The sequence below is a fragment of the Protopterus annectens genome, chromosome 9.part0 (assembly GCF_019279795.1).
Source record: "Protopterus annectens isolate FY-2018-M chromosome 9.part0, PAN1.0, whole genome shotgun sequence".
Classification (NCBI taxonomy): Eukaryota; Metazoa; Chordata; order Ceratodontiformes; family Protopteridae; genus Protopterus; species Protopterus annectens.
The window spans coordinates 324073186-324086993 of record NC_056743.1 but is presented as its reverse complement, the minus strand read 5'-3'; the positions used below and the strand labels follow the sequence as shown (position 1 = coordinate 324086993).

Sequence of the window (13808 nt, the reverse complement as noted above, 5' to 3'; positions counted from 1 at the left end):
TTTTCTGTTTAAGTAGTCCCATAATATGCTGCTGATACTTTAACATATGAAACTGTCAATTTAAAGCCCTAATGGCCAAAGTAGCAGAAGTGTATACCTTCTTACCCCATCTGTCTAAAGCTCTAGAGTCCCTATCAGAAGGGGTAGGATTTTTGGCAGTAGTAGTCTTAATGCCTTTTGGTCCTTGGGAAATGGTCTCTGGATAGGCAGTAGGATTCTTGAAGAGGAATTTGAGAGAGAGTCCGCTACTCTGTAGTACCTGTCAGGTTTCCAGGGAGCTAGAGACAAAGTGCCTGGGAAAAGGCTGGATTCCAAAAAATCATCATCTACAATCTCCAGAACAGGAGGGATAGCTAGAAGCCTGTGTTGAGGCAGGAGTAAAAATTCCCTAAGTCTTGGACTCAGAACAGTCCTGGCTTTCCCAGCAGAAATGGTCCCTAAGGGTATGCAAGGTTTCACCAAAAGAAAAATCTTTTGGAGGGGAAGTAGAGGGAATGGAATCCTCTGCATCAGAATCCTCATAAGTAGATAACGGTAAATCCTGGTAGTAAGAAGGAGCGGAGATATCAGATTCCTGATCAGAAGAATCAGAAAGAAAATAAGTTCTAGGTCTCTTAGAGGGGGGGGGGGGATGGCTTCCCCTAATAAAGGTAATAAGGTCTTCAGCCATTCTAATCATTTGTTTTTGAGGCATATGGGCCTGAGTATGCGACTTGGTAGTCTGTTTTCTAGGCGTAGCGCAAGCTTTAGGCCTGAGGAATTTGGTATTTCTAGCTTGAAACAAAGTCGTCGGGTTTAATATGCAAGTCGGTAGGCCTGAATACACCCTCAGAAGCCAGTGCCTGCACAGCGGCTCTGGACCCATCCAAGGTAGAGACATCCACAGGTTCCATAGTCGAAGAAGCATATCGCGGCATACCAGACTCTGAATGGGTCTTAGTAGAGGCCTGCAAATCTGTAGTCGCGGGTATCAGGGGCTGCGAAAGCACCTCATTGAGTACCGGCGGACTGGCGTCTAGCTTAACGGAAGCGCCTTCGGCAGTTTTGGACCTATGCGGTCTGTCTTTATCCTTACGTTTTTTTCGAAAGATCAGAAGTTGGATGGCATAATGAGGCCATTTTGGAGTACGGAGATAGAGAACAAAAGTATTTAGCTACAGAAATAGCCTGACTATGAATAGTTCGGGCATTGAACAAGGCAAAAAACTGACAGCGTGGTACATTGTGGTCTGGGCCTAAACAGGTGATGCAGTAAGAATGAAAATCTCTAGGAGATATTTGCTTTCCACAGGCAAAACAATTGTTAATTTTTTCTGACATCTGTTAGAGCAAGAAAAAAGGATCCCCAATGGGGTACTTGTCTTTTTGAAGACTTCAGGTCTCAAACTTGAAAACGAAAATTTCAGAAGTCTGCTGACCGGCACTTGCGAACTACTTCTGCTTCGGGCATCGCACGGCAAGAAAGACTGGTGTAATTGGGTCTGCTGCAAGTGTTATACCCCTGACGTCATGGAAGAAGCGACAGCAGCCGATGCAGAAATCCGAAGACTCTGGTATTCAGGCTGGCTGAGGGCTACCTGCAGGCAGATAACCCAAATGTGATGACTGCAACAGTGAAACACTAAGAACATCCTAAAACATCTGTAGTTACAGGTTGAGTTGGAAAGAAAGAGGAAGACCTGAATTCAAACTGGATATGATTTGCCCGACATAGGAGTTTCCTTTTTGACAAAGCCTAATAGTGAGTCTGGAAAGAACAGGGAATGCTGTTGTAGGGTCAAAATTGAATACCATCACCGAATCATCCTCAAATAGAAGCCATGTGGCCTAAAATTCTGAGGAATTCATTTGCAGCAGTGACTGACTGCAGAACCAGATCTTTTTAAAAAGTGTAAATGGTAAAAGGAAGCCTTTTCTAGTGGGAGACAAACACTTCTCTCATGATGGCCTAACAAGCATCTCAGAAATGTCAGCCTATAGGAAGAAGTTAGGGTAAACTTTTCTGGGTTTTGTTTGAAGTACAGAGTTTGATAAAGACTTGAGTGATGAAAAGGAGGGATGTGTGGGTGTCTTGAAAAGACTCTACCAGGATGAAGCAATAATTCAGAAAGGGACAATTATGACTTCATAGCATTCTGCAAAAGGCAATTGCTGGAGCCATTTTGTAAATACCCTTGAAGCTGTAGAGAGTCCAGTGGGTAAGGGTGCAAATTGAAAATGTACTTCAGATACAAAAATATCTTAAGTCTGCGTCTTTGTGGATAGGAATATGATGGTATGCATCCTTAAGATCTACAATAACTAGAAAGCTATTGGAAAAAACAAGGAGAAAGTCTGGAGAATAAGCATTTTGAACTTAGGAATTTTTAGGATGAGCAGACCACCGAGGACCATTTTCCTTTTTCTTGGTATGCTCCTGCTATGCATTTGTATTACTGCTTCTCTAACTTCTGTTGCCAGAGTTTATAAGACTTTCTGGAAGGGAAAAAGACTAGGAGGATAGTTTCTGCTACACTTCATTATTGAAAACTTAAAAAGTTGTTTTACTCCATGAATTAGTTTGCCCCTTTCAAATTTTTTAGGACCTTGGCAGAGGATAGGCTAAAAAGTACTTCCCTTTACCTAAATAGGGATTAGGGATTTAGGATTTAACATTCTCAGGGAGACTAATCTGAGACCGGTATATCTCCACATTAATGATCCTGTGGCTCCAGCTCTAGAAACTTTACAAGACACATCATTAAACACATCAATGTATGTTCTGTGATCAAAAATGCATAAAGCATATTTCGACGGGATTTAGCATCTGAAATTAGAAAATATCTAATGTATGTTGGAGAATGTGGAAGAAGGAACTTAGCCATATGGACTTGACAAAGTACAGTTGTGTACCTACCATAAATGTAGATGTTAGAGTGTATTCACTGTTGCAGTCATTACACTTGGGTTATCCTGTTGGCAGGCTACCCGCAGTCGGCCTGAATTCCAAAGTCCTGGTCTGGCGTCGGTTGCTGTTGCCTCTTCCCTGACGTCAGTGCACCAGGGGTATAAAAGATGCAGCTGACGCCATTTTCTTCAGTTTTTCTTGCCCCAGATGTCAGGTGCCCCCAAAAGGGTAGGCTGTAAAAATTATGATCATAAAAAAGCATGCACATAACCTTCATCTACAAGCAAATACACCACATAGGTACAGATAAGTCCCAGCAAAGAAAAAGGGGGATGGTGGGAGAGTAACCTGGACTGCAACAATGAATACACTCACATCTACATTTATGGTAGGTACACGACTGTATTATGTTCGTGTTTCACTGTTGCAGTCATTACACTTGGATTGAATCCCAAAGCTGAGGTTGGGTGGCTGGGCCTAAATAGAGTTTGGAGTGGCTATGAGGCCCTGCAGAACTCGTGGCAAAGCCTGCTCTGGATTTAGAGTAGAGAGGTAAATGGTAGTGCTTTGTGAAAGTGTGCACTGAAGTCCATGTTGCAGCCTCCAAAATATCCTTGGTTGGTACTTCTGAGGAAGGCTGCTGAAGTGGCCGCTGCTCTGGTAGAATGTGGCCTAATGCCCTTGGGCACTGATTAGCCATGTTGTGAATAGCAGAAACGAATGCAGTTGCCTATCCATTTTGAAACTGTCTGCTTTGAAATGGCTTTTCCTTGGGAACCTGCAGCATATGCCACTAAGAGTTGCTCAGTTTTTCTGAAGGCTTTAGTCTTGTCCAAGTAAAAGCATAGCTGTCTGTGTATTTCCAAAGTATGCAGAAGTCTCTCCCCCTTATTCTGTGGGTTTGGATAAAAGGTAAGCAAATGAATGGTTTGGTTAAGAGCCACGATGGACACTACCTTAATCATAAATGTTGCGTTTGTCCTTACAGAAACCCTGTCCTGATGGAAAATAATAAAAGGTTCCACAGCCATTAGTGCCTGTAACTCTGAGACTCTTCTTGTTGAAGTTATTGCTAGGAGAAGAGCAGTTTCCATGACAAGTATTTTATCTCTGCCGTGTTGGCAGGCTCAAAAGGAGGGAGTGTGAGTTTTTCCAAGACAAAATTGAGGTCCCATGTAGGTATTGAAGCTCTCTTTGGAGGTCTTATGGTTTTGACCCCTCTGAGAAACTGTCTTAGCAGTGAATGAGAAAAAAAAGGTGGGTCCATATTGTAATGAGCTGAAATGGCAGCGGCATGGATCTTAATTGATGAGGATAGGCCTTTGTCCAGCATCTCAGTCAGGTATTGCAAAATCTGAGGAATATTTGGTTCAAGCGAGTCAATTCCCTGTGCTTGGTTACAAGCATAGAATCTCTTCCATTTGTCTGCATATGATTTTCTGGTGCTGGGCTTCCAAAATAACATCCATAACTGCTTTAGAGAGGGGTGTGTTCTGAATGATTACATTATCTGCCATGCAGCCAGATTTAGGGTTCTGAGTTGGCTATGTAGGATCGGATTTTCTGTTGGGTTAGAAAATGAGGTATTAGAGGCAATGTCCAGGCTGGGCCTTGAGACAAGCTCTTCAGGATTGGGTACCAGTGCTGGCGTGGCCAGTCTGGGGCAATCCGTATCATTTTTGGCTTCTCTTGTCTGACCTTTAGGAGTACCTTGGAGAGGACAGGCAGAGGAGGGAAGGCATATACTGTAAGGGGCTTTCCAGCTGAATGAAACAGCGTCCACTTTCCATGCTTGCTTGTGATAAGTCCGAGTGCAGAATCTGTGTAGCTGGCAGTTGTGAGGGGAAGTGAATAGATCTATGGCTGGGCATCCCCCATTATCCTGTTATGTTGAATATTTGTTGGTACAGTTTCTACTCGTGAAGATCCATGAGGTTTCTGCTTAGTTCATCTGCCTAAGTATTTGTCTTTCCTAGCAGGAATTGTGCAAGTCATGGCTTGCCTGCAGAGGGGGTAGGAATGTGTGCCCCTTTGCTTGTTTATGTACCACATGACTGTAGTATTGTCTGTCTTTATCAGTAGTTGTCCTGGATGAAGTAGGTCCTTGAAGGCCGTCAGGGCATTTCTGTACAGCTAGCATCTCTTTTTGATTGATATGAAGATGCATTTGGTTTGTGGGCCATGTGCCCTGAATACATTTTCCTGCCATGTGTGCCCCCCAGGCATAATCTGATGCATCTGTTAGTGTTTGCCTGGCAGTGGGTAAAGTGAATGGCTGCCCCTTGTTGTGGTGACAGGCCTGTGCCCACCAATGAAATTCCTGTTGCAGGCAGGGAATGAGATTAATTACTGTTTACAGGCTGTGGCAATGTTGAGTCCAAACACTTTTTAGATACCAATGTAGTTTCCTCATATGCAGTCTTGCATATGGAATTACTAGAATGCAGGATGCCATGTAGCCCAGAGCCTGCATAATTTTTCTTGCAGATAACTGGGTCTTTGCTGCCATGTCTTTGAAGTAAGAAGTCAGATGCCTTTGTTTGTCTGGCGTGAGATAAGCCATCTGGGCAGTTGCATTTAAGCTCGCACCCAGAAATATTCTCTCTTGAGAGGGTACTAGTTTTGATTTCTTTTCGTTTACTATGTACCCTAGGCAAATTATTAATCTTTTTACAAACGCTAGATGCTGTAGTAGAATATCTTTGTCCTTTGCTTGAATAAGGCAGTCGTCCAAGTAGGGGTATATGTGAATTCCTCTTTGTCTGCAAAATGCAATTACTGGTGCCAGGCATTTTGTGAAGACCCTGGGCGCAGTAGATAAGCCAAAGGGCAGTGCAGAGAATTGGTAGTGCAGTGAGCTAGCTATGAATCTGTATTCAAAATGAAACGCTGTACAACAATGGCCAATGAAGTAAAGTTCTCTTGGAGAATAGGTAGTGTGGTTAAATGATATAAAACTTAAAAGTGCAACATATATAGCAAAAAACTTGCATACATTTCCAGTGCTTAAATTAAATGCACTTACAAGATATTCACGCTGTGAATGCAGATATACCATAGCGGAACGATGGCTCCAAAGTATCCAGTCTTATGATGGCTTCAAAGTATCCAATCTTTTTGGTCCGATATACAAAGTATCCACACTGAAGATGTAGCAGCTGCTATGTGACTGTGATGAACTGTGATAACAGCTTAACCAGTCTAACAGATCAAATAAAAGCTTCTAGCTTTAATGGCAGTTACAATCCTTTTATTGTAGGAAAAGTTAAAATCTTCATGTCAAGTTAAAATCTTGATGTAGAATAAAACAGTCCCTATGTATTCCAAACGATAAGCGCTTTCGGTATCTTCTTCAGATGGTAGAGATTGGGACTGGAAGTTCCTTTTTATAGTGCTTGCTTCCTTTACTGTTGAGACAATCATTCAATCATCACATTGTCAATCAGCTGTTTAAACACACCAATCCTCTTTCCTCTCAGCTGGGGGTGTTCCATTTCCTATACCTTTTGCTTTTGATGGGTGTGACCAGTCATGAATTAAGCCAGACACCTCCATGTTAGCTGATAGTTGGTCTTCTAGCTTTTAGTATAGGTTTCAGTGGAATGATGTTATTCAAGCCTGGCTCAATATCAGCACGGAGGTTCACAATCCACTTACTCTCCCTGCATTCAGTAATATTTTCAATGTCGTCTTTCCTTATTCCACTATATACATTCTCTATCACCTTATAAGTGAAAGAATGACCAACATTTCTTTCAGCATGCGTTGCTAAAGCATTATGTGGATCTTTATTGGTAATGTCACTTTGATGTCTCAAAATGCAATTTTTAAACATCTGATTAGTTTTTCCTACATAGAATGCAGGGCATAGTTTACAGGTAGCCACGTACACCACATTGGGGGTTATACAAGCTATGAATCTGAGGTATCCTCTGCAAGATTGTCTGATTGGGACATGCAGGTATGCCTCTGAGGTCCAAAGTTACAAGCCAAGCCTTCTTGTCCAGCATGGGCAGAAGCTGCTGTACAGTCAACATTTTGAATTTTGGGACGTCCAGTAAAGTATTTAGAATAGACCGGTCCAGGATTGGTCTCCAGGCTTTGTCCTTTCTTGGTACTAAGAAAAGTCTTGAGTAAAATCCTTGTCCCTGCTCTTGGGGTGGCACTAGCTGAATAGCCTCCACATCCATGAGAGATGAAACTTGTTTTTGTGCCTCTTGCCATTGATTGCGTGGCAGGTCTGGCATGCCTTTTGCCTTTGGAAGGGTGTGAAAGTGGAACCTGTAACCCTGAGAAACTATATTTAAGACCCATTTGTCCTGGGTCATCTTGTGCCAGTTTTGTGAAAAAAGTGCTAGCTTTCCCCCTAAGGGTGCTGCCAAAAAATAAGTGCTTGTCATAGGCAGAGGGAAGTTACTGGGACTGTTTTCTATAAGGCTGTGATTTGTCATCTCCGCTTTTGGGGGTAGAAGCACCCCAATGTTTGGGCCTGTATGAGCCCTGGGGCTATTGCCTGACTCTAGGGCGTCTGTATCTGCCTCTGTGGTCTGTCTGACACTGGAAAGGACCAATTCTTAGAGGGCCAGTTCCTGCTAACTCTGGGTGGCTGTACCTGTAAGAAATCCTTCACTGTCTGTATAGATTTTGCCTTATTCTCCATTTTCTTCAACACCACTTCTGCCTTAACACCAAACAAAGTATCATGCTGTAATGGACTATCCAATAATTTTGCTTTAACATGATCAGGCAGATTCTGTTCCTTTAACCAAGCATGCCTTCTAACAGAACCTGCGACAACGGCCCTGCACGAGGCCTCCAGTGAATCATAGCCACATTGCAAAGTACATTTTCCCCACTTGTTCAGCTGCATGCAATAAATCCTGCAAATCTTTGTTCTCAGAACATTCAGAATTTGCCAACATTTTATGTTTTAACAAAGACATGAAGTATTGCTGATATTTGAGCATATGAAACTAACAATTTAAAGCCCTTACAGCCAAGGTAGCAGAAGTGTAAACTTTTTCCCCCATCTGTCCAAAACCCTAGAATCTCTGAACAGGTGGAATTGCAAGAGGTCTGTGCTGAGAAAGTAAAAGAAAGTCTCCAAGTCTTTTCTTAGAATCGGAATAATCTTGGCTCGTCCAATGGAAATGCTCCCTCATGGTATGCAGGGTTTCCCCAAAAGAATAGTCCTCAGGAGGAGAAGCTGAAGGAATAGAATCTTCAGCATCAGAATCCTCATAGGGAGGAACAGAATATCCCTGATCAGAAGAGCAATAAGAGAAAATGGAAACCTGATCAGAGGAATCATATTCAGAGTCTTGCCTAGGCCTCTTATCAGGAGGGGGATGGGAGCCCCTGATCAAAGTAATTAGGTCTTCGGCCATTTTGAGCATCTGTTTCTTAGGCATAGAAGCCTGTCCTGGAGAATGCTGTACTGGTTTCCTTGTCTTTAAAACTGTTTTAGACTTTGTCTTGGATGCTGAAGTAGGCTTTATATAAAGTTGTGTAGGTCTGAAGACACCCTCAGAAGCCGATGCCTGCTCAGCGGCTCCAGACCCATCTGAGGGATTAATTTCCGAAGGGCCAATACCTTGAGTATCCACGTGGGAGTTGAAGGCGGCCTGTGGCTCTGAGGTAGCGGGAGTCAGGGGCTGCGAAAGCACCTCACTGGAGCACCGGCAAACTGGCGACTGGCCTAGAAGAGGCTTCGTCGTCGGCTTTGGACCTCGGATGCTTGTCCTGGTCTTTATCCTTGCATTTTTTATGAATTCCGGTCGTCGGTAGTTCCAACGGCATTATGTAGTTAAACCTTCTGCCAAAATAATGAAAAGCAAAATCGTACCGACGCTTAATAGTGCATTGGTTAAATCTAGCACAAAACTGAGAACTAGCAACGTCGTGGTCAGGGCCTAGACAAGGAATACAGTAAGAGTGGAAATCCTTATGAGGTATTTGCTTCCCACAAGAAATACAACTGTTAACTTTTTCTGACATCGGTCTGGAGCAAGAAAAAAGTTTCCCCAATGGGGTACTTAGCTTTATTGAAGACTTCGGATCTGAAATTCGATTTTGAAAATCTCAGGAGTCGGACCGACTGGCACTTGCGAACTGCTTTTGCTTCGGGCACCGCGCGGCAAGAAAGACTGAAGAAAATGGCGTCTGCTGCATCTTTTATACCCCTGGCGCACTGACGTCAGGGAAGAGGCGACAGCAACAGACGCCGGACCAGGACTTTGGAATTCAGGCAGACTGCGGGTAGCCTGCCAGCAGGATAACCCAACAGTGAAACACGATGAACATCTTACAGTTCTGAAGGTCAAGTCTATAGAGGTATAAACCTTGCCATCATTTTCAGATTCCTTCCATCTTTGTCACAAAGTAAGAGATTGAAAGAGAAACTGAAGATCCAACCTTATTCAAATAAATACCACAGCCTGCCAGAGGGTTTCAGAAAAGGTGTTTTTGGGATTCATGCTCCTTATATAGCCTACCAGACTTTTTGGGGTAGAAGAGGTTGAGCATCAGGGGATGAATGTGCATAACTGAATTTATCCACCAAGGATACAAAAATGGGTAGAACAGCTGGGGGGGTGGGGGTTGAGGGAATCTACACAAAACAGGTCATAATCTCTCTTCTGACATTTTGAAGAGAACATTTCCTTCACACTGGAAAAGGTGTTTCATTTTAGAGAAGTGTCTGAAAAAAGTCAGAAGAAATGCTTTCCTCACATTCAAACTCAAACTGGGAAGGAGATAAGACCTAGGTCACATAATGAGATCCTTCTTCTCCAACTCTGAAAGAAATTGAGGAGGAAAAAAAAAAAAAAAAAAACTCTTCCTTTTGAAATCAAAATGAAATACTTCAAGAAGCCTTTTGGCAAAACTGTACTATGTGGAAAGTTGTGAAAGGGGTTTTGTTTTTAATCAATTTTATTTACTTATTTTACATTGTACTATCTAGCTTGATTTACATGCAAAAACACTTTCAACCCCACATAAGTGAACCTATCTCCTCCCCTCACTAACCTCTGAGGTACTACAAAACAACTCTTCAGACACAAGAAGAATCTGGTTTTGGAGGACGGATGCCACTAAAGAACAAGAACCAGGTACAAACAGTAAATTACCAGAGGAGTCTGGAACATCAAGCTAATGGTCTGAAGGCCCTTATTATAGCCACTGAAGATTTGTCAATCTTACACCAGGAAAGAAAGGCTCAAGGTAGGATAGCTTCAGAATCTTTTTATTTATTTTTTTTAATCTGGACGAGGATGTCTTGAGAGACAGTGGCCATGTGGGACCAAACAAGGACTTTCAAACTTTTGTTTTCTCTAGAAATATAGCAGGGCTGTTAAGCAGACTGTCAAATGTTGAAGTGAAAGACAGAAATCTCACATGCACAGATACTGTAGGATTCACCTAAACAAAGGCCGTGTGGGTATTCTTGCATGGGATTTGTCCAACACATGCACATTTCTTTTGTGCCAGTTAAACCACAAATTTCTGTCAAAAAATTAAGAAAGCCCCAGAAGGGTACTTATCCGCCTAGAAGTTGACATACGAGGCGATAAACCAAACTGAAGTCACAGTGTAAATCAGCATCTGACTGAACTGCAATTGCAAGTAAGCTCTGAACTGGGGTTCCTGTATGTCCCTTTTTCTACCAGCATGTTCCATCGGATGTATTGGTGTATAAGGAAGGATTCTGAACAATTGTCTTGCCATCTGAACCTTGGTAGCACACCTCCCATACAGATTTTTACAAGAGCGATCTAATGAACATTTACAGTTGTGACACTGACTAAAGAAGGCTATACAAAAAGTGTTCACATGGTACTATACCAAACAATGGAATCAATCAGCACAAAACACTGTTTTATGAATCTGTACTGTACCGCCACAAGTCAGCACTGCCCTATAGCTTTTCTCTCTGCTTCCTGGGTCTTACTTCCATCAGATAACTTACTGCTGATTATTTTATTACATTAATATTTATAACCATGTTAAGTCCTCATTAACATTGTCGTTCCTTCAAGAAAACTGTCAGCAACAATTTTAGACCTCCTTTTGAAAATTAATTCAATGTAAGCGGCATGACAGACACTATGGTTGAGTAAACACAAGTGGGATTTCATGTAAGTCCATGGTTCAGAATATGCCATTATGGCATACAAAGTAAACATAATTCTTTAATGGGGTTGAAAAAAAAACATATCGCTTTAAAAGTATAACAGGCTTAAATTTCATTTTCACCCTGCTGTTAATTAGTTTCTGTTTCCCTTACCACGGATACCAAACTGCAACTCATAGCAAAGGTGCTCCGTTGGGACCATCAAGCCACTGAACAGGATTCCCACACTGAAGGACCAGTCTGACAAAAGTCAAGTGTTTGGACAAAAAACAAATTGAAAGACACCACACTGTCTCAACAAATGCTCTAGAATTACACTCTTGTCTAATGACTCAAAAAGGGATCCTTCGTAAACATATTTGCAATTTCAGGGCCTTTGTTCTCATCTGGTTATGGCTACTACCATACTGCCTTCATCACATCTCTAACTTTCACCAGTTCTGTGGCATTTATTTCGGAGTAAAACTGAGCTGCCTTTTTAATAGTTAATTTGATCTTCTAATAAGAGAATTTATCCTGGATATCCTATGCAAGTAAGACTTCCTTCTCAGGTTTGTATCAACAAGACTGTCAATTCTCCAACATTAATTTTCCTTAATAGTGCATCTTTCCCAAAAGTATCACTATTGTCTGTGCCTTTTTAAATCACAATGCAATGTCCCTTGCAAAACTTTACCCTAACATACATGAAACGTGATTACTGCAAGTTAAAAAAAAAAAAAAAAAAAAAAAAACATTCTTCCCATTGTTCAAAATCCAGACTTTAAATCAAACCTTCAGGCTCACCCCACTAGCAAACGTGACCTATGTTGCTGGAACCACTGCCATCTCATAGGTCATCTGCCTGTTAAGCAGGCTTAATGAACATTAATAAACAGCAGGCCACTGCATTTCCCATCTCTGTAGTTTCGCATCACTTCCCTTAGCTAATATCTTATTTCATCTACACATTTTACAGCAATGTTCATTTTACTTCAATAACATAACCCAATTTGTTAAACAATGCTGTCTTCATTTATCAATTATATAGCCACAAACATGCTATGCACAGAAGTATCAACTCCATCTAATCCAACTGGTTGTGTACCTGTATCCACTGACTTACCTCTAGACATTTCCACATTGCACCACCAAATCTTGTAGATTATCTTCTATCCTCTAAGAAGCTTACTTCACAGCAGTAACAGTCAAGTTTTTAAGCATGCTAATGTTAATGATGAACTGTCCTAAATGTGAATTTGAAGCTTGGCTAGATACCACATTTGTAATGTTAAACATCTGTTATATGTTTTAACAGTTCTAACCACTACTTTAATTCAATTAATGAAAAAGATACAATGGCCTTATTAGCATCATATCTGCTTGTCTGCAAAAATATACTGGCAAGTTAAGCCAGTTAAATTTTTAATATCCCACTGATCCACTACACCATATTTGTGGCAGTTCATTCTGAAAAACACTGAATACTCCAGGAAAGCCACTGCAGCTTTAACAGCTTACCCTAAGGTTTGGCTACTTCGGATTTATTTATGCAAGGTAGACATTTAAGGACCACAGACCCTATGCACTACATTATGAGTGACTTCTCCTTACCTATTCAGTCTTCTGCACTAAGACAAATGAGCTTCGATGAAAAATGGATATGAAGCAAAACATAACTTCACAGAAAGCACCTAACATGATCCTTGCTTAGGGGCTGGGTTCGATTTCTAAATAGGACAGACTTCAGAATGTGAAAAAAAAGTGTCCAGTGCTGAAGGGATGGCATTTTTTTTTAGTCCTCTGGGACTGTGGATTTGTATTCTAGTTCCTCTGTGAATGGTTCTGGTGACAGATGACCATAGATCTTTTAACTTCTGCCCTTGAGTAAAGGATATCTACAACATGGTGCCATACCTCAAACCAGATTCCCCTGTCAAATTTCTTCACCTAGAGCTTTTTTTTTTTTTTTTTTTTTTTTTTTTTAACTAATCCACAACCTTAATGTCTGCTGCTAAACTTTAAACAAATAGCAATATAAGTTAAGAGATTTGTCAGACCACTTTGGAAATAACACAGAAAAACACTGTAGATAAGCTTCTAATCTCCATGGTGCACTTATTCAGGCTGTATTCAAAAAGCATGTGTAACACAAGATATGCTGCTACCAAAAGCAAGCCATCAGCATACATGACGGACTAGCATAATGGTCATGGACTAAAAAGGTACAGGTTTTGATTCTGACCTCTGACTGCTGGCTAGGCTTGTAAGCAGACTGATGGCCTAGTGAACCAATATTTAAAATTTGAAAGGAGGAAGGCAGTGCATGTGGGAAGGTGTAGGTTTAAGTTTTTAAATTAAACTTTTACGTAAAATTTCAGAATTAGGGGCAGGACTGTGTGGACTAGGGTCAGCATAAGATCTAAACATGGGAATAAATTTAGTGCTGTAAATGTGCGCTGCTGATGAGTGACAGCGCCTTATGTAACGATGCCCCCCCACCAACCATCCTGATGCTAGATGGATGCTAACCCTAACCCCTGCAATTACTTTAAAAAAAAAAATTCCCCAATAGTACTACTTTTCAGACAAAGTGTCTAATGTAAGTACTATGTACCCGTTTCCTCCAACCCCATCCTTTTTTTTTTGAATGATGACAAAAGGAGACCATTTCTTCTGCAATTAATACAATGTAGGGCATGGATGATTTGTGTTGGGTTCAGTGTTAGGTTCGAGGACTATGCTTCCTGGAATTGGCCAAGCACACACCTATGAATTTCTAAAAACTTGGAAGATTTTGACTGGAGG

The 13808-nt window shown here is 41.4% G+C and overlaps 1 protein-coding gene across 1 annotated transcript in view; it reads right to left on the bottom strand.

Annotated features, from left to right (window-relative positions):
- Positions 1–13808, bottom strand: part of ATP2A3 (ATPase sarcoplasmic/endoplasmic reticulum Ca2+ transporting 3) — a 1260930-nt gene that overhangs the window by 934675 nt on the left and 312447 nt on the right. The window lies entirely within an intron of this gene.